General features: G+C 36.2%; 1 pseudogene; it reads left to right on the top strand.

Moving 5' to 3' along the window:
• The first annotated feature begins 3950 nt into the window (after positions 1-3950).
• On the top strand, positions 3951-22078 carry LOC127617753 (inactive pancreatic lipase-related protein 1-like; annotated as a pseudogene).
• The last annotated feature ends 503 nt before the right edge of the window (positions 22079-22581 follow it).

Below are 22581 nucleotides of genomic sequence, written 5' to 3'. Positions count from 1 at the left end.
ACTGTTCATTGTCAGTTTGTGTTAGTTCATAATGCATTTACTAATGTTAACCTATTCAACTTTTAATAATAAAAAATACAAAAGAAAACTACATATTTATAATTGTATAATTATAAATTAATATAAGCCAGTATTTAAAAAATGCTTTAAAATGCTTCTTCATATTAGCATTAATTGATGTTAATGTATACAAGCTTATTGTAAAGCGTTACACATTTTCATTCATGGCATTGTGCTGTATTCATCAATTAAGACTCATTAAAAAACAGTTAAACGTTTTATTTTATTTCTTAAATTTTGTGATTTTTATTAAGAATTAGTTTGTAAATAAACAGCTAATGAAAGGTGTGGTTGGGCTCAACAAAACATAAATAATAATTATAAATTCAAATCAAATAGTTTGCAGGCAGATTTGTAATTTATTGCAATATTTCAAGAATGAACTACCATTAAAGGACTAGAAGAACAAGATATTATGAAACTTGTAACACAAAGGCTGACTAATTTTGAAAGAATGAAAAGCTTATTATTAAAACTCATCACTTACACAAGACACTCAAAATGCTATGGCATTTTATATCAAGAACTGCTGCCCCAGTTTAGTCATTTGCATATATTGTTGGAGGTCTATGGTTTAATTAGATTTCAGATTTTGTTTTTCAGTCCATGGTACAGTGAATTCATGTCAGAGGACTAAAATAAAATTAAAAAAGGAAAATTGCATAAATGTAATTAAAACCTGAACAGGTTGCCTTTGTAATAGTAATTAGTATTGAAAATAATAGAAAGAAAAGAGAGACAGATTGACTGAAGAAATATCATGTCTTTTTATACTATGTTCCAAATGAGGATTAAAGAAATTAAAATCTGCCTGGCTGACTCTCCAGACTTATTAACAAGACAAATTGATCAAATGAAGAAGCAGCATCTCCTGTCTCAATAAAACTTGTCCCACGACTTGGCAAATGATAGGTGTACTTAATGATTGTTTGAAATCTTCCTGTTATTGTGAAAGTCCATCAAAATGAGAACGCCTCTCTTTTTCTCTAGAAGTGGTTTTGAACATGTCCTTCAAAACAGAAATACATTCACCATAACTGTCAATCACATTTTTTGACACAATACACAGAATACACAGAATACACAATAATATACCCATTTTACAGACAAAATGTTGGTTTAATATTTTTGTCAAAACAATAAAAAACATGATATTCCATTTATGATTTTTTTTAAAAGTATTTCATAACTGTTTTACTGTTTAAATTGAGCTAAAAAGCATAAACAATCAATTTAATGGCAAGTTCACATTGTGACAACTTAAAGTGTGACAACATGCCCTGCTAGGTCAGTGAATACTCTGCATATAAGGTATTTGTCAATACAGATATTTTGTTAATTTTGTTCAAGTATCATCCCTTGAATAAGAAATTCTGTTTCCACTTGCTTCTTGATCCTTTGTATAAGTATAATTATGTCTCTTGGAAAAGGTGTGGTAAATAGATGGCTAACAAACCCCAAACTGGAAAATTCACATTAAAACGCTGTTTTAAAATTAAAATCCCATTGCATCCTTTCTTAAACCATAGCAGATTGTATAAATGACACCTGAAGCCTGAGTCTGCTTACAGCCAAACTTCTTCTTGTCTAAAAAGCATCGAAAAAACTTTATCTCAAAAAATGACGGTGATAATTGCAGGTGATAATTACATGATTTGCCATTACATGATTTGTCACAATTCCTCTTTTTGGCCTATTAGACTTAGAAAATGGATACAATAGAAATCGTTTGAGTAACCCCACGCACTGATGCCTGAGGCAGGTGTAAATTCACAGACCACACAACGTCTCACACCCATTTCGCTCCTGGGAGAATACATACAACCTAGCTGTTCCCTTACAATTATAGTTTCACTCTCCCTCCTGCCTCAGCTGAATAGGGATCATTACTGATGTTGCTATGACGATAACAAAACAAAAAAAACACAAAATTATTTTGTGAACCTAAAGTACAGTATATAACAAAAGAACTGAGTTGTCTCCCAGCTCAATCATGTGTGGATTACATGTACACATGTGTTTCATTTTAGTCTGAATTGCATTTTTAATCACTCTAAACCTTTTTGCCCTCAAGACCATGTCTATGCCATAGTAACCCTCAACTATAATTGGCCAATGTTAGCAGGATTAAAATTCCTGCGGTAAATCCAAAAGAAGAAGCTGCCAGTTATCTTGTACACTTCCCCTCCGCCTTTTAACCATTTATTCCTCTCAAGCAATCATTTGAAGACTTTGTTGTAGTTGAAGATGCATTTCCGATGCAAATAGGGCAAAACAAAGACAGGCGATGGCCTAAATGAATTGAAATCACTTCCTAACCTTTATTAAGATATACTGTAGCCAACATTGATTATTTCTCATGGATTTCAAATACCGTAAACTGTGCAAGTCTGAAACAGTTCTAAATGATTTACTCATGAATACACTATTGTGTGGCTACATACGATGCACATCCGGCAAAACATTTGGACTCTAGATGTTGACCTCACCTCTACAATACGTCAGACACCTTTCATAAACCAGTTCTTGCACAGGCATCTTGCAGTGACAAAAATACCTTGAGGTTGTTTTCAAATAGGATTATCTTGGGTTGGTTTGTGAACCACTTGCTAAGTAGCCATTTAGGTATCTCATCTTGAAAAAATTACAGCCTACGCCTCAGTTGTTTTACTTTAATTTACACTTGACCATTTGCAAATAATTGGGTTTATGTGCGTATACACCTTCATTATGACAGAGTCTTACAATAACAGAGAGATAATTAAACCATCCAACTTTAACCGGTTGGCTTTAATGATTTAAGCCTACTGGCGTCAAATGCAAATGAGTCCCATGTTTAAGAATTCTAACTGGTGGAGACAATAAAATCTTGAAATTGTGAGTAATAAAATAATTTGTTAATGTTTGAGTCACGTACATCTCTTTTAATTATGACTCTCTCGATTTGATTAGTTACAGTAATAAATATCTGACGACAATTTTCAGAGAGAGCGAGTTGGCTTAATGCACTCTGCTGTCATCTACTGGTAATGACATTTAATGCACCTCAGTGGAACTGATCATTTTATCTTTTTGCATTTGGTGCACTTAGACTTTGATGAAAAGTTGACAAAGCAGCATTAAAACTAATTCATACACACAAATTATTAATAAAATTCCCTTTTCTTCACCATGGACTTTGACCCCTGGCCTGACTTTTCAAGGATATCAGGTCTGCGTGTGTGTGTGTGTGTGTGTGTGTGTGTGTGTGTGTGTGTGTGTGTGTGTGTGTGTGTGTGTGTGTGAGCGTGTATTTATCACTTTGTGGGGACCAAATGTCCCCATAAGGATAGTAAAACCCAAAATGTTTTACCTTGTGGGGACATTTTGTAGGTCCCCATGAGGAAAACAGCTTATAAATCATACTAAATTATGTTTTTTGAAAATGTAAAAATGCAGAAAGTTTTCTGTGAGGGTTAGGTTTAGGGGTAGGGTTAGGTTTAGTGGATAGAATATAAAGTTTGTACAGTATAAAAACCATTATGTCTATGGAAAGTCCCCATAAAACATGGAAACACAATGTGTGTGTGTGTGTGTGTGTGTGTGTGTGTGTGTGTGTGTGTGTGTCTGTGTGTGTGTGTGTGTGTGTGTGTGTGTGTGTTTGCTCTACATAAGAAAGAAAGTCATACACATCTGAAATGGCATTAGAGGGATTAAATGATGAGATCATTTTCATTTTTGGGTGAACTATTCCTTTATGATCCTTAAAGCATGTTAAGATGCAGTGTTTCATACACTATAGAGTATATATTTCTTATAGAATATATTATCATTACCTTGCAGTTTCTCGCAGATTTTTATTTTTAAATGTTACCCTTCATTTTAAGGCTAACAATGCAGTGCATATCAGAATGGGTCACCACCTGCCCAGCCCCTCACCTGGGCTTTTCTCTCCCCTCTCAATTTGTGAGCCGCACAGCTTAAAAGGAGCCCAAACTTACAAAGCTAGGCATCATCAAAGTATGTGCTTTTTTGGGAAATATGTTAACAGTATTTAAGCTTTAGTTTCTTTTGATAGATAAAATTGTTCTTTTGTTTCAGATGTGGCTGCTGGGGATTGCAGGACTTGTGAGCCGCTTTGTTGGAGCAGCATACATTAAGTCACACATGGATTCATGTTTTTCGTCTCTGACATTTAGTTAGTATGCCACACATAGATATATTATTGGTCATGTTAATTTTATCTGTTGACAGTATGCTATAAAAACCTGGGGTGTTTCTCTGATGTTGTACCATGGGGAGACACTATTGAAAGACCTTTATCCAAGTTACTGTGGAGCCCTGAGAAGATTGGTACCCGCTTCCTCCTCTTCACACGAGAAAGTCCCGACAACTATCAGGCAAGCAGAGCTCTCAAATGCTGTCTGTTTTGATACAACTGTAGAAAATTATAAAATATATATGTAATATATTTTTTAACGCTCCCATTGTTAGGAAATTTTAGCAGACAGGCAATTTATTGCAATATCCAATTACAAGCCAACCAGAAAGACCCAATTTATAATCCACGGATATATCGACAAAGGAGATGAGAACTGGCTTGTTGATTTGTATATGCATTTCTTTTTTAATGATTCATGTTGGACAGGGTGGACTTTTAGAAGTGCTTTCAAATCCATTGCTCTCTTTTGGCAAGCAGCTCATGTTGACAGCTGAAGATGTGTATATGCGTGGACTGGGAAACTGGTGGGCGGACACCACAAAGGCAGCCAATAACATCAGAGTGATTGGAAATCATGTGGCCCACATGATCTTACTATTTAAGGCAAGCTGAAACAAGAAATCCTCAAAATTACCTCAGATGAATATATGGTTACATGTTGAATGATGAAGTTGTTCCACCAAATACATACAATTACAAATCCACCTTGTTTTCACCTTTAAAACAGGTAGAATAAAGTCTTACAACAGACCACATCATAACCGTTTAATTCACAACATCTGTCATCAGAGTGGAAACTCACACAAACAGTAAACAGTACATCACTCAAGGTTACAGCTACTGTTTAGAGGCCTCACACACAGCTTTCATTGGCTTACATTACAAGTATGCTGTAAGGTATTAAAGTACTCTTAAATCTTTCTGACCATCCAAAGACATTTCATTTAATGCAAACAGGCATTATATTATATTATGATCACTTACTTATGAAACAGAAAACAATTCATGAAACGGCAAACAATTTAAAAGGGATAACGTAAAAATAAATTACATGTGACATGCACAGAATGGCGGCAGGAGGAGAGCAAATCTAAAGGTGCCTTTCTGGTCTTCCAGAAAATGGCGACAAATTTTAATAATTAAATTAAACAGTGATAATGTGTTACTACAGTGATAATGTGTTATTATTTGTGAATCACTGCGGTATTAAAGAAAATTATGTGGAGGTGCCTCTAACAGCACGAGCAACAACAGATCGGGGGCAGATTCTAATCGCAAGTGATTCTACCTATGCCCTACACACTACAAAGTGCAGAGCCCTTGAAAGAGAATTTCTATTTCATGATACTCTCATGGTACTTTAAAAAATACCATGGCTTTACTATGACATATGTCAAAAACATGGGGTTATCACAGACCATATCTGAAAATAAATAAGTAAACAAGTGTAATACCATGTTGCTTTTTGTGAGAAACATAACAGAATAGAATATGTGATAAAGGGGGAAAAAATAAAAAATTATGCATAATATGTAAGTATATAATATAACAAAAATGTTTAACTACTCAAAAAAAAAGCAAATAAATTAGTTAAATATATACAATTACCCCTCATTCAAATAAAATAAAATAAATAAATAAATCAGTGCCCTTTTTTCATCCTTCAACCCCTGTCCATGATAAGGACTGTGCACATCACTGTCAATGCCTTTCACACAGACTCACTCCCCATCATTCCTCACTTCCCATCATCCCTTATATTGGTGCTATGAAGTGATAATGTGTTTATTCTTGTTTTTAATTGTATGCAATGTGTTGCACACATAAGCTTTGAGATCAGTCTGAAAAGTCAACAATACAATCACAGAGTTAAAAAATAAACACATCGTTGTGCTGTTTATTTACGTGTGTTAAAACTAATGTGTATTAAAATTATAAAACCAAGTTCTATGATTTACACAAAAAAGAAATGAAGAAAGTGCATGTGTCGGAGGTAACATTTTCTTACAGGTCTAGGAATGACCAAAACTCTTGGACACATTGACTTCTACCCCAGTGGAGGAGAGCACATGCCTGGCTGTGAAAAATGTTTATTTCACAAATATTGGATATTACAGTAACAGTATATGGGAAGGTGAGTTTTGCTATTTTGTAAAATTTTTGCAATAAGAAGTACCTGTCTCATTTATGATATACATGGTTACAAAACAGAACAGGAAAAAAAGATCTTAACAATAAAGTAGGTAATATTTCATATTAGCATTAATTTACTTTATCAAATCAAGCTTGGGTTCTGTAGCTTGAAGAATTAGACACTTCTCATGCAGTGTTACTGTTGCCGATGCTTAGCATTGCTTATATTTATTATTATATGCTAATAATTTTTATCCTTTGCCATTTTACCTCATGCTTTGTGTTTTCCGGCTTTCCTATAGTTTCATCTGTGCGTATTATACCGTGCGCACCCATTTTGTTTTGTCTACATCTCGTGTCTCGACTGTGTGCATTTGACTATTGCATCAATCTCAAACATCTGCTGATTAGGAACCACACCGATCTCCAACCCTCACTGCTCAAGAACAACCATAAAAACAAACAATTGAGGTAAGTCATGGCATGCTCATGTTATTTCTTCCTGCATTACATGCCACATGTTTATTATAGCTTCTTCCATCCACAGTGAGGGATTCACATGTGATAAATGTAAGGAATTTGTCAGGCTGACGGAAAAAGTTAATGAGCTAGAGGCACACATCTGTACACTAGTGGAGGTCAGTAAGAAAGAGAAGCTGGTAGATACTGTTTCAGATGCGGGTAGAACAGCAAGTAACACGCACACTTTGGTTCCGGCTCTAGAGCCCCCAAAGCAGGACGATTGGGTGACGTCACAGTGGCATAAGCGACACCACTCTCCCATTTCTGTTAGGGTTTCCAATCGATTCTCCCCATTCAGTGATGCACCCACTGAGAATGATGTTGAAAGAGCCCTAATAATTGGTGATTCTATTGTAAGGAACGTGGAAATAGAGACTCCAGCCAACACTGTTAAATGCATTTCGGCATCTGATATCACATACAATTTACAAGTACTGGCTAATGCTAAACGTAAATTTTCTAAAATTGTTATTCATGTCGGCACTAATGATGTCTGGCTTCGCCAGTCAGAGATCATTAAAGCTCATTTTAAAGAGGTGTGTGAACTCCCAAAAACGATGTCAGACACTGTAATATGCTCTGCCCCCCTCCCTGCTCTTTGTGGTGACGAGGTTTATAGTAGATTAGTATCACTGAACGGCTGGATGTCTGAGTGGTAGCTGGAGAATAGCATAGGATGCATAGACAATTGGAAAAGTTTTTGGGGTAGACCTGACCTGCTAAAGAGAGAAGGACTTCATCCCTCCAGGGAAGGTGCTGCTCTCCTCTCTAGTAATTTGACTCATAGTCTTAATAATGACAGTATTTGACTAACTGGAACCCAGGTCAAGAAGCAGATGAACTGGTTAATCCGAACATCTTCTAGCCGCCTTGAAACTTCACACAGGTCAAATAAACTACAACTGTAATACCTAGATGTCATATAAAGACTGTGTCTGTTCCCTGAACTAAATAATTTAGAAAACAATTTGAATAAGGTCAAACTTGAAAATAAATCTAATAAAATTTAAGATAAACATCATATAAAGGTAGGGCTACTAAACATTAGGTCTCTTTCTACCAAAGCACGAATTGTAAATGAAGTTATTATAGAACATTGTTTGGATGTGCTCTGTTTGATTGAAACCTGATTTAAACCGGAGGAATATATTAGTTTAAATGAATCTACTCCCCCAGGTTATTGTTATAAACATGAGCCTCGAGTGTCGAGAAGGAGGTTTTCCTATAATTTACATTGAAGCTTTTGGTGTAATTTGGAGGACAGGATATAAGTTTAAGTCTTTTGAACTAATACTGCTTAATATGACACCATCAGATATAAATAAAAAATCGTTGTCTTCATTTGCCCTTGCTACAGATTATAGATCACACGGGCCTTATTCTGATTTCCTTGGTGAATTTGAACATTTTATATCTAGTAGTTAATGTAGATAGAGCTTTAATTGTCTGTGACTTCAACATTCACATATATAATGAAAATTACACATTGGGATTAGCATTTATTGATATTCTCAACTCTCTTGGAGTCAGACAAAATGTGACAGGACCAACTCATCACCAATCATATGCTAGATTTAATTTAGTCAAATGGAGTTGATGTTGATATCATAGAAATTCTATTGCAGAGTCATGACATCTCAGATCATTACATTAACTCTTGTTTGTTGCGATCAGCTAATGTCACTCAATCTACACCACACTATCATTCAGGTACAACCATTCTTAAAGATAGCTTCACTAATAATCTTCCAGAATTGTCTCACATACTTAGTAAGCCAAAAAGTCAAAGAACATTAGTAGAAAAACGTAATGAAATAACAGAAAATATAAATAAAGTCTTCTCTAGAACTCTTAATATAGTTGTCCCCTTCAATAAAGAAAATTAAAGAAAAAGCATTGCACCGTGGTACAATGATTACACTTATGCTCTCAAGAGAGCTGTATGGAAAATGGAGCACAAGAGGAAGAATACAAAATTAGAGGTATTTTACTATGCATGGAAGGATGGTGTCTGTAGCTACAGACAGGCACTAAAAGCTGCCAGGTCAGCATATTTTATCAAACTCATAGAAAATCACCACAACAATCCTAGGTGTTTATTCAGTACAGTGGCTAAATTTGTTAGGAATAAAGCATTGACTGAACCAGATATTCAGTCGCAGCACAAGAGTAATGACTTCATGAATTTCTTTACTGTTAAAATTTAAATAATCAGAAATAAAATTTGAACAATGCTTTCAATTGTCACAGCACCTAAGAAAACAGTGTCTCATAATTTTGCTCACAAGCAACTTCAATCCTTCGCTGTCATAGTTCATGTAGAGCTAACAAAACATATAAAATTTTCAAAAGCCACAACATTTATGTTAGATCCAATACTAACTAAGCTCTTAAAAGAGGTATTCCCAGTAATCTCAGGACCTCTTCTTAATATTATTAACTCCTCGCTATCCATATGACATGTACCAAGAAACTTTAAAATGGCAGATATCAACCCACTGGCTAATTACAGACCAATTTCAAATCTACCATTTATGTCGAAAATACAAGAAAAGGTATTTTCCTCCCAACTATTTTAATTTCTAAAGAGAAATGGAATATATTAACAATTTCAGTCAGAATTTAGGCCCCATCACAGTACAGAGGCTGCACTTATCAGAGTTAAAAATTACTTGCTCTTATCATCTGATCTCTTCTAGTGCTTTTAGATCTTAGTTCTGCCTTTGACACAATAGATCACGACATTCTTTTAATTAGGCTGGAGAATTATGTTGACATTAGTGGACTTGCATTAGCATGGTTTAGGTCCTATTTATCAGTTTGTATGTGTTAATGAGGAATTGTCAAATCAAACGAAATTTAAGTATGGAGAGCTACAGGTATCAGTTTTAGGGCTTCTGCCTTTCTTTTTCTTCTCCTTATATATGCTTCCCCTGGGAGATATTATCAGGAATCATGGAATAAGTTTCCCCTTTTATGCTGACAATAACCAACTTTTATTTCTTCTAATCCCAATGAAACTTCAAAATTCTCCAAATTAGCAGAGTGTATCAATGAAATCAAAGATTGGATGGCCAGAAATTTTCTTCTACTCAATTCAGACAAAACAGAGGTACTAATTATTGGACCAAAAAACTCTAAAATATTATTTGACTCTCAATGGATGTACTGTTACATCGTCTTCTTCAGCAAAGATCTTGGTTGATATATTTGATACCAATCTGTCCTTTGAAAATCAAATTTCCAATGTTTGTAGAACAGCATTCTTCCATCTGAGAAATATTGCTAAGTTATGACACATGCTCTCTGTTGCTGATGCCGAAAAATTATTTAATGCTTTCTTGACCTCAAGTGGTGGGTTAGGAGTGGTGGTAGCGTAGTGGTCTAAAGCACAGAACTGTTAATCAGAAGGTCGCTGGTTCGATCCCCACAGCCACCACCATTGTGTCCTTGAGCAAGGCACTTTAATCCAGGTTGCTCCGGGGGGATTGTCCCTGTAATAAGTGCACTGTTAGTCGCTTTGGATAAAAGCATCTGCCAAATGTAAAAAAAAAAAAAAACTGGGAGGATGTCCAGCAAGTTCACGAAATAAACTTTTATCAGTTTTACATCTTTCATCATTACATTTGCTAACTGTTAATTTTCGTATTAATTTTAAAATTCTGTTAATTGCATACAAAGCTTTGAATGGTCTAGCTCCACAGTACTTAAGTGTCCTTCTGACACGCTATATTCCATCACGTTCATTACGATCACAATATTCTGGCTTGTTAATAATTCCATGAATATCAAAATCCACAAAAGGAGGTAGATCCTTTTCATACTTGGCTCCTAAACTATGGAATAGTCTCCCTAACACTGTTCGAGATGCAGAAACACTCACTATTTAGCCAGGCATATACCTAATTTATCCATCAACTCACAATTAGGCTGCTTTAATTAGGTCTGCCGGAACCAGAAACATCCATCAAGATCTATAACGCTGTCATAAAATTGAATGGCATCTACGCTAATATGATTATGTTTGTTTCCATGTCTATTTGTTTCCATGTTCTAATTGATTCATATCCCGAGGTTACCAGAGCCTGCCAGATCCAGCTCCATTCCTGCTTTGTGTCGGACTCCACTGCTACGTGTCGCTGAGATATGACGACAAACTACAGCTGGTGCTAGCCAGACATCACTTCAGTTTTTTTACTTCAGAGGATGAACTGATGCCAACTGTAAGACATGAGATACTTCATATGCCACTGCCTGAATCTTGGACTTAGGATGGACCCCACAGAACCTCACCGAAATTACCTGAAGGTTGAACTGCAATGCACCTTATTGATCTAAGCATGCATCACCTTTATTTATTGATAGACTACACTCTTGAAATTGAATACAAAGACTATAGTTTAATTGCCACCAAAAGCCTTCATCAGCCAGCTAACAAAGGACAATTGCATCTATTTGAACTTCTGCAGTTAATCTATGATGGACTTCAAAGACATTAGTCATTAATCTAAAATTTCATAAAAAATATTGTATTTTTATTTTTAAAACACTGGACCTTAATGCTTACTTAATTAACACATTTAAAACCATGACTTGCAGTGCACACAAATAACTAATATTGGCATTATATTCATGTTGTTTAGCCAGAGGGGAACTGGCTCCACAGTGAGTCTGGTTTCTCCATTAACCAACATCTAATGGAGTTTTGTGTTCCTTGCCACAGTCGCCTTCAGCTTGCACACAGGAGTTCTACATGCAATTATTATTTAATTTTTATACACAATTTGCAATTATATTTAATCAAACTACACAAAGACATTATAGATATTAGTAAAACAATTTTTATTTTATTTTGTTAATGCATGATTTCCTGTAAAGCTGCTTTGAAATGATGTGTTGTGAAAAGTGCTACACAAAAAAAGTTACTTTTTTAAGTGAATATTAATTAGTATGGCATATACTCTAACCCTAACATTATATTTGCCACGAAGTATAGCTAGACAGTGTTGGGTGTAATGTGATTGCAAGGTAATAAGTTACTGTAATCAAATTACTTTTTAGTTAAAAATGAGTGTAACGCATACATTTTCAATTCTTGTAATTCGATTAAAGTTACACATTTTCAGTGGTTATTACATTTATCGCAGTAGTTCAGAGCTGAAGTGTCCACTGAGGAGTGCTAAAAGCAAGTCAAATGTTCTCCCCAAAATATGTGGTTTTTAAGATTAATGCTCTATGGAGATTTAAATGAACAAAACCCATACTCCTAATCTAATACTTTAATGTAAACCTTACCAATAATGTCATAAAAAACAAATGTGAGATGATAGAGCATTAACCTTAAAAACCACATCTGTTTTTCTAGCTTTTAATAAACAAAACTAACACCCCTACCCTAAACCCTTCACCTAAACCAAACCGACAGTATGATAAAAACTATGAAAAATGCAATAGCTGAAGCAACCAATTATCCACTTTTGGCTCGTGTGTTGACTTTGCTGGACCCATACTGCAATCTTCTGCGTTCAAAGTCCAATGATCCACCAGTTCAGCTACTGTGCATCTTAGTCATTTTTGAGTAAGTTTGTAAATGTAGTTGCTTATGCACAGTAATGGAAGCTTTAAAATATATCATCTTCCAAATTACCTGTTAAAGAAAACGTGTTTTGATGTCATTCAATGTGTTAGTAACAGGGACAAAATCTGTGTTTGTGAAGTGTTAATCTGACGTTTTACTCATGATTTGTGAGAAAGTGAATTATACTAGTTGTTGTTGTGCTTCTTGTGTTCATTTCACCAGAAAACTGCTGCGATGGATAGAAAAGGCACGTAAATCACATTTAGCAAATATTTCCCCTTTATAAAGAAGATAATATCTGATTCTGCCGTCATGCATTTATGTATGTAACAGTGACTTACTGAATATATTTGACCAAAACAACAAGGCATCAGTATGTTTTCTAGAGCTGTAGCATTGGATAAACTCCATTCCAAAAAAAGACAGCAGGTTTCTTTTGAAATCAGCTTGAGTGGTGCCTTGGTTGGGGTGAGGGGTGATATCGTGGCTCAAGTGGCAACATTTGTGTAATTCCTGCGGGGTTTGGATGGGAGGCCACAGCTGAATCTGTTCTGTTTTATCCAGTCGATGAGGAAGATTGAAGGAGCCAAAGACGCATGGTGGCTAACTCGTGCTGTGAGAAGGCAAGACAAATCCCTGTGACCCTTTTCTCTGATCCAGCTTTCTCATTTTCATTCATTTCTTCATTCTACTTATCACATTCTCCCTCTGTAATCTTGTGCTCTTTTTCCAGGTACTTGTGACATTGTTGCCTGCAACCATCTGAGAGCCTATAAGTACTACAGTGACAGCATCCTAAACCCCAAAGGGTTTATGGGATACCATTGCCCTGACAAAGACATGTTTGAGTCTGTAAGTGGGATTTTATCTAGGCCTTGAAAGTACAAACCAAGCAGAGGATGTTTGTAAGTTGTTTAGAAGATATATGAGAGTCTTCTGGTTTAAATGTGACTAGGGTTTAAAGGGATAGTTCATCGAAAAATTGTTTACTCGCCCTCTTGTTCCAAACACATACATTAATGAATTTCTGTTAACACTTTACTGTAATGTTCTCTTGGTTATGTGTTTATAAAGGGATTCATTAATTACTAATAAGTCATTTACAAATGCATGATAATAATGTATCATTGATATGTGGTTAATACATGAAAAAAGGCAACTTTCACACAATGCTTGCCAAATAGTATGCATTTTATCTTACATGTTATATATACATTCTTTATAAATTGACTTATTCATACACACAATAATCAAAAACATGACCTAATTAATGATTTGTCACAATGCAGCAAAAATAGATTATTAAAGTGAGATTTAAAGGAGGGATCTTGTCATTTAGCTAAAGTCTCCTTTGTGTTTGTATTAATTCCTCTAATTTCTTGATTCACTTGTGTTGTTACTTTATTTCTCATATTGTAATGTCAAAAGCAGGGTTGGGAGGGATTACTTTTGAAATGTATTCCACTACAGATTACATGCTGTAAAATGTAATTTGTAATGTATTCTGTTAGATTACTCAAGGTCAGTAACGTATTCTAAATACTTTGGATTACTTCTTCAGAACTGGTAGATTATTTTCACTTGTTTTGACTATAAAAAATTAACAATACACATGTTAAAAATACATTCTCTGAAAAACCTAAATATCTTATGCAGTGTTGTTTCTAAAACAAGATAAATCAAACTGATCTTGTTTTAAGGATTTTTAGATATTTGTATAGAAAAACAATACAAACATTTTTATCAAAGATACGATTTTTGCCCTAATATCAAAGGTCTTAAATAGCATTTTAGCTTAGCATAAAGCTGACAATTTACACAAGGTTTATTTCTATTTCTTCTGATACAAATTTACTTCAAACCTATTCTCTGTCTGCTCGAATGAATGTAACACATCATAAGAAAGTGTTTCACCGCTGTTCAAAAGCACTTTGGATCGCATCATTTATATGTATAAATATTTTACATCTGAAAGGACTAAATATTAAATGAAACAAATTACAATAAAATACAAAGTAATCTCTTCAGTAATCAAAATACTTTTTGAATGTAACTGTATTCTAATTACCAATTATTTAAATTGTAACTGTAGTGGAGTAAAATTTTAAATACGTAATCCCATTACATGTATTCTATTACTCCCCAACCCTGGTCAAAAGAATGGTGTACTTCAAGTGATGTCCCAATTTACCTAGTCCTAGTTCCCTAAAGTCCTCCTTAAAACACTTTTCAGGACTTCATGCTCATTCACAGCATTTATCATATAATGATGACCATTAAACAATACAAACTTTTATGTACATGTATACCTCACTTTGTCTGCATGTGAATGTTCATTACAGTTGTGGATGGTTTCAAGGGAATCAATTGTTTCAATTCAAAATGTTCTCGCCATGAAATTTTGCATTTGCAATGCAAAAGCCTTAATGTTGGTAGCTTTTGAATTCTTCATATGTGTCCACTTTGGCTACTCTATCGCTCTTAGCCATTTTCAAAGGTTATTTATGTTGAATAAGTGTTATTATTAAGCATTTACATGTATATCATGTGAGGTAAAATGTCTTATTGTTTGGCAAGTATTGCATGAAAGTCTCAATTTTTATTAATGTTGTTATAACTGCATATCAATGACATATAATGCATTTGTAAATGGCTTGGGTGAACTATTCCCTTAAGATGCAAGCAGTTCATAGTAAAGAAATTTAAAATAAAACTTGAGAAAGCTTTAAAAGGGGGTTGATGAACTGGGGACTTGATGGACCACCTGCTGTGGCACAAGACACTGATATGGCTGTGAACTGTTTCTATTGTTTTAGAAGTTGCTTTGCTGAGACTGGTCTGGGCAAAGGCCCAGTGGATGGGTTTCTGCTGTGGCCATTGACAGGGGGACCGTTTCTACAGCTGTCCCTGTTAATTATACTGTTATCCTCAGTTTGGGTGGCATCCCAATCAAACTGTGGAGTAGGCACAGAGCATGACTTCTTCACATGGAACAATATCTCCCTTCTTGCTCCTCTCATAAACGCCTTTGGGTGTTATTCCTTCATCTAGCTCACACCCATAAACCGTGCTTTTCAGTTCCCACACTGTAAAGCACGGTGATCTGTTATTCTTCTCTTTGAATTTGTTGTGTGCTAATCAAACATTCATGAGAGATACAGAACAAGACATTTGAGAGATGGGTAAATACTAAAAACCATCTCTGTATTCTGTCTGTGGCAACTGGCTTTTTATTATGTTACACTGGCACTTACAACAACTTCAAAGGGTTTTACTGTAATTCAAAAAGGGATTGATCTTTTCTTTTGCAGTCTATCAATATATAAAACTACATTCTGAAAAGTGGAAGTGTTATTTATTTATTGTTTTGCTCTTTACTACATTTGTATTTAAAACACTGAAATTTCTATTTTAAATTTGTTAATAGCTCAGAGCCTTCTTGAGTTTGCTTCTGCTGACTTACACACTTCGAATTGGGCAGCTTCAATCATTTAGTCTTGCAGATCCATTCAAGCTCTGGCTGACTAAATGGGGTGTGGCTTTTCTATGAATTTCAAGTCTGGGCTATTCAAGGTTGGGCCATTATATCACGTTCAAAGATTTGTCTGTTTGTTGTCTTGTGTAGCCTTTTGACTTGAAAGTCAGTTCTGATAATACACTGAAAACCCTAAAAAGTTTACTTACTCAATTGATTGATTAAACTCGCTCCCTCAACTGAACTGAGTAATTAAGTTTGTGTAATTAAGTTCACTTAACTTGGTGATCATATAGATTAAACTTAACTATTTAAGTAATGGTAACTATGCAAGTGGACTTAACTCAGATTTGCTATTTAAATATTTATATTCTACTTAATGATTTTAATTGAATGGACTCAAATTTAGTTCATACAATAACACAGCTTAAATAATGAAGATTATAACTTATTATATGGCAATCATTAAATAAACTTAATTCTCCACAGAAATGCATAAACACCTGCACTTAAGTTGCACATGCACAGGGTGAACTAAAATAAAATTAACTAATTAATTAATCCAAATTAACTAAATGGGACACAGATCACCCTAATGGTGTCATCATACAAAACAACTACTTGCAACAAGACAACATAAATAATGCTACAAAAGAGCTTAAACATCTATGAATTCTTAATAAGAACTATTTAAATGCCCCCACGTGTTCCCTTTGACCAAAACAACATAATTAAATAATTCATACATGATGCATTATGGATATTCCCCATAGCCTCAGTTTTGTTGTTTTGGTTATTAACACTTAAAATCTAAAGTCTATGGATTTTTAAGCAAAATAAGTTGAAGGCACATAGTTATATGAGTTATGAGACCACATCTTGACATTTCAAGTACATTTTCATTAAGACAGCTTGATTTTTACAGTAATGAACATTAGGGTTTTCCAGTGGCGTCCCTTTTACTGGGGCATGTACCCCAGTATAAATCTGCTGTGCACCAGTAAAATCTCAAGTTTGAGTTTTAACAATTTACTTTATTTGTCACTGCATTCATTTAGATTGATAATCCCGGAAAAAAGAAACAGATCTATCTAAATGCAACACATTAACCTACTCAATCAACGCACGTAAAAGCAATGCAGTTTAACCGAAAACACAAATCTGATGCATGCGCGCAGAAATCCATGTCCGTGTGGCACGCGCCTGTGTGCTTGCTATAACCAAAGCCACGACAGCGCGTGCAGCCACACACAAAAGTTCAGGGGCCTTTTTCACCAGCTATACGTGCGTTACAACTTAGCCTAGTTGTGGTGTAAAATCTACAATGGAATGGTTCACAAATAAACATATCCAGGTGTTAGAATGGCGTGAGATCCTACACACCCGGTCCCGTATTAGGCTAATTATGCCTCCGTGAGGGATAAAGGCTGACTGCAGATGATTGTGCGGGAGAGAGAGATCGTTTAAGGACATGTCCGTCGTGTGTGTTTGTGTCTTCTTTTAAGTTTTTCATTAAACTATTATTTATATTGAAAAGCCGGTTCTTGCCTCCTCCTTTCCATTGATCACGTTACAGACGTAACCGTACGTATAAACGAAATATTTACGGAAGCCTCTGACCAGGAGTACTGGTTGGAATAAAAAAAGCAGACTCCTTTAATGACATCAATGTGCTCATGTTTTATGTGACCTTAGGGTGAACTTTACATCCTAACTTACGTGAGAATTTACGCACAATTGGTGCAACCCTACCCAGGTGTTGGCAAGCATCAAGTCTCAGCTAAACCTCTCTCAAGTCTATGGAATTGCAGAGAAAATCAACATATTTTTGTGTTCTGTAGTACTATTTTTGATTTGATGAACTCTGCCTAGCGACCAACTCTCTGCTCATTCTGAGACCTTTTTGTCTAAAGCCGTTTTGTCTAAAGCCGTTTTGTCTGAGGCCATTTTGCCTGATGTTGGATAATGCAATTCCATAGACTTACTTGACAGAGGTTTTCCTGATGAGTAATGTGTAATATAGAAGAATGCTAACGCGCAAGAAAGTTTTCTCTAGTTTTCTTATTTGCATATACAGTGCCTTGCGAAAGTATTCAGCCCCCTTGAACTTTTCGACCTTTTGCCACATTTCAGGCTTCAAACATAAAGATATAAAACTGTAATTTTTTGTGAAGAATCAACAACAAGTGGGACACAATCATGAAGTGGAACGAAATTTATTGGATATTTCAAACTTTTTAACAAATAAAAAACTGAAAAATTGAGCGTGCAAAATTATTCTGCCCCTTAAGTTAATACTTTGTAGCGCCACCTTTTGCTGCGATTACAGCTGTAAGTCAGCTTGGGGTATGTCTCTATCAGTTTTGCACATCGAGAGACTGAAATTTTTGCCCATTCCTCCTTGCAAAACAGCTCGAGCTCAGTGAGGTTGGATGGAGAGCGTTTGTGAACAGCAGTTTTCAGTTCTTTCCACAGATTCTCGATTGGATTCAGGTCTGGACTTTGACTTGGCCATTCTAACACCTGGATATGTTTATTTGTGAACCATTCCATTGTAGATTTTGCTTTATGTTTTGGATCATTGTCTTGTTGGAAGACAAATCTCTGTCCCAGTCTCAGGTCTTTTGCAGACTCCATCAGGTTTTCTTCCAGAATGGTCCTGTATTTGGCTCCATCCATCTTCCCATCAATTTTAACCATCTTCCCTGTCCCTGCTGAAGAAAAGCAGGCCCAAACCATGATGCTGCCACCACCATGTTTGACAGTGGGGATGGTGTGTTCAGGGTGATGAGCTGTGTTGCTTTTACGCCAAACAAAACGTTTTGCGTTGTTGCCAAAAAGTTCAATTTTGGTTTCATCTGACCAGAGCACCTTCTTTCACATGTTTGGTGTGTCTCCCAGGTGGCTTGTGGCAAACTTTAAACGACACTTTTTATGGATATCTTTAAGAAATGGCTTTCTTCTTGCAACTCTTCCATAAAGGCCAGATTTGTGCAATATACGACTGATTGTTGTCCTATGGACAGAGTCTCCCACCTCAGCTGTAGATCTCTGCAGTTCATCCAGAGTGATCATGGGCCTCTTGGCTGCATCTCTGATCAGTCTTCTCCTTGTATGAGCTGAAAGTTTAGAGGGACGGCCGGGTCTTGGTAGATTTGCAGTGGTCTGATACTCCTTCCATTTCAATATTATCGCTTGCACAGTGCTCCTTGGGATGTTTAAAGCTTGGGAAATCTTTCTGTATCCAAATCCAGCTTTAAACTTCTCCACAACAGTATCTCGGACCTGCCTGGTGTGTTCCTTGTTCTTCATGATGCTCTCTGTGCTTTAAACGGACCTCTGAGACTATCACAGAGCAGGTGCATATATACGGAGACTTGATTACACACAGGTGGATTCTATTTATCATCATTAGTCATTTAAGTCAACATTGGATCATTCAGAGATCCTCACTGAACTTCTGGAGAGAGTTTGCTGCACTGAAAGTAAAGGGGCTGAATAATTTTGCACGCCCAATTTTTCAGTTTTTTATTTGTTAAAAAAGTTTGAAATAGCCAATAAATTTCGTTCCACTTCATGATTGTGTCCCAATTGTTGTTGATTCTTCACAAAAAATTACAGTGTTATATCTTTATGTTTGAAGCCTGAAATGTGGCAAAAGGTCGAAAAGTTCAAGGGGGCCGAATACTTTCGCAAGGCACTGTACAGTGTATGCGTTTTATGCCAAAAAACATGTTGAGAAAGTTCATGTACAGTATGTTGAAGATACTTAAATAAATATTTTCATAAAGATTAATATCTCTACATGTTTATCTTTCCCAGTACTTGTTGCAGTGTAGGAATAGTGGGTTAAGCAAGGGAAGTTTGTATAGTGCATTGTGTTGCACACTTCTTGCATGCAGCAGGCATTCAAGAAAAAAATAAGTGATATGAGTAATGGGGGGGCCTGTGCCCCAGTAGAGCTTTATATCTAGCAATGCCCCTGGGGTTTACAGCGTATCAAGGGACTCACTGCATCTTTTTAGAAGTCAAAACCAAGATTTATAGGTGTACAGGTCCTTCTCAAAAAATTAGCATATTGTGATAAAGGTCATTATTTTCCATAATGTAATGATAAAAATTAAACTTTCATATATTTTAGATTCATTGCACACCAACTGAAATATTTCAGGTCTTTTATTGTTTTAATACTGATGATTTTGGCATACAGCTCATGAAAACCCAAAATTCCTATCTCAAAAAATTAGCATATTTCATCCGACCAATAAAAGAAGTGTTTTTAATACAAAAAAAAAAAAATCAACCTTCAAATAATTATGTTCAGTTATGCACTCAATACTTTGTCGGGAATCCTTTTGCAGAAATGACTGCTTCAATGCGGCGTGGCATGGAGGCAATCAGCCTGTGGCATTGCTGAGGTGTTATGGAGGCCCAGGATGCTTCGAGAGCGGCCTTAAGCTCATCCAGAGTGTTGGGTCTTGCGTCTCTCAACTTTCTCTTCACAATATCCCACAGATTCTCTATGGGGTTCAGGTCAGGAGAGTTGGCAGGCCAATTGAGCACAGTAGTACCATGGTCAGTAAACCATTTACCAGTGGTTTTGGCACTGTGAGCAGGTGCCAGGTCGTGCTGTAAAAAATGAAATCTTCATCTCCATAAAGCTTTTCAGCAGATGGAAGCATGAAGTGCTCCAAAATCTCCTGATAGCTAGCTGCATTGACCCTGCCCTTGATAAAACACAGTGGACCAACACCAGCAGCTGACATGGCACCCCAGACCATCACTGACTGTGGGTACTTGACACTGGACTTCAGGCATTTTGGCATTTCCTTCTCCCCAGTCTTCCTCCAGACTCTGGCACCTTGATTTCCGAATGACATGCAAAATTTGCTTTCATCCGAAAAAAGTACTTTGGACCACTGAGCAACAGTCCAGTGCTGCTTCTCTGTAGCCACTGGTTCAAAAGTGGCTTGACCTGGTGAATGCGGCACCTGTAGCCCATTTCCTGCACACGCCTGTGCACGGTGGCTCTGGATGTTTCTACTCCAGACTCAGTCCACTGCTTCCGCAGGTCCCCAAGGTCTGGAATCGGTCCTTCTCCACAATCTTCCTCAGGGTCCGGTCACCTCTTCTCGTTGTGCAGCGTTTTTTGCCACACTTTTTCCTTCCCACATACTTCCCACTGAGGTGCCTTGATACAGCACTCTGGGAACAGCCTATTTGTTCAGAAATTTCTTTCTGTGTCTTACCCTCTTGCTTGAGGGTGTCAATGATGGCCTTCTGGACAGCAGTCAGGTTGGCAGTCTTACCCATGATTGCGGTTTTGAGTAATGAAACAGGCTGGGAGTTTTTAAAAGCCTCAGGAATCTTTTGCAGGTGTTTAGAGTTAATTAGTTGATTCAGATGATTAGGTTAATAGCTTGTTTAGAGACACTTTTCATAATATGCTAATTTTTTGAGATAGGAATTTTGGGTTTTCATGAGCTGTATGCCAAAATCATCAGTATTAAAACAATAAAAGACCTGAAATATTTCAGTTGGTGTGCCATGAATCTAAAATATATGAAAGTTTAATTTTTATCATTACATTATGGAAAATAATGAACTTTATCACAATATGCTAATTTTTTGAGAAGGACCTGTATATAGGCCACAGAAGTCCAAATAGAGAAAATGTACCAAAATAATGCTACATGCTGATGAGTACCTTAAACAAAACTCTAAATAGCTTTCAAACTGATGCCACCATCTTTGGAAATCAATTAATTAGTTCTTCTTCAGCTTTAGCTCGACATTCTCTCACATTTTACGCATACAGTTCTGAGGATATTATTAAGACTGACTGAATGTATGAACAGGACTGAAAGAACTGCACAGTTATTCATTTGATATGGAAATGATTCCTGCTCTGTTTACATACAATATTTTACAGTTTTATAGCTCTCACATCATTTTCTCATTATTTTGAATCTGTTACTTAGAGATGCTGCTTCCCATGTACTGATGGTGAATGTCCTTTGATGGGCCATTATGCCAACAGATTTACAGTGCCTAATGGGATGGCACCGTGGCACAGGTCAAATATTACCTCAAAATAGGCAACACTTAACCATTCTCCCATATGTATCTGATAGCCTTTTCAAATAGAATGCAAAACAGATGTATTTTCATTAGTGGTCTCAAGAGACTAACTTCATGGAGAGTGTTGTCTAGCTGTGGATCTGTTGGTGCACCGATATATGTATTGGGCAATGCGGGCGATCTCCGGATAGTGAGAGACGATGTAGTGGAGGTGCTATCTTGGATGTTAATCTCGCTATCTCTCTCCAGATCGCATTACCTTCTAAAGACTGGATGAACTAAAATTCAGTTGGTTGAGGTGGACAGTAGCTAAATTGGATTTGTTCATTTTTTTCTGAAAAAAAAGAAAAAGAAAAAGTTATCAGAATAGGCTAGTCTCTAAATCATTTACTATTCATGCCATTTGTTCTGTTTACATTTAATATATCTAAGACTATTCAAGATAAAGGTTGCTCTTGGATGGATGAATAAATATATGGATACTCAGGGATGGATTACCGACCGGGCCAATGAGGCCAGTGCCCAGGGGCC

This window comes from Xyrauchen texanus, chromosome 24 (assembly GCF_025860055.1).
Source record: "Xyrauchen texanus isolate HMW12.3.18 chromosome 24, RBS_HiC_50CHRs, whole genome shotgun sequence".
Taxonomy (NCBI): Eukaryota; Metazoa; Chordata; class Actinopteri; order Cypriniformes; family Catostomidae; genus Xyrauchen; species Xyrauchen texanus.
Note: the sequence above shows the minus strand (reverse complement) of the source record. Positions and strands in the feature narration are given on the sequence as shown.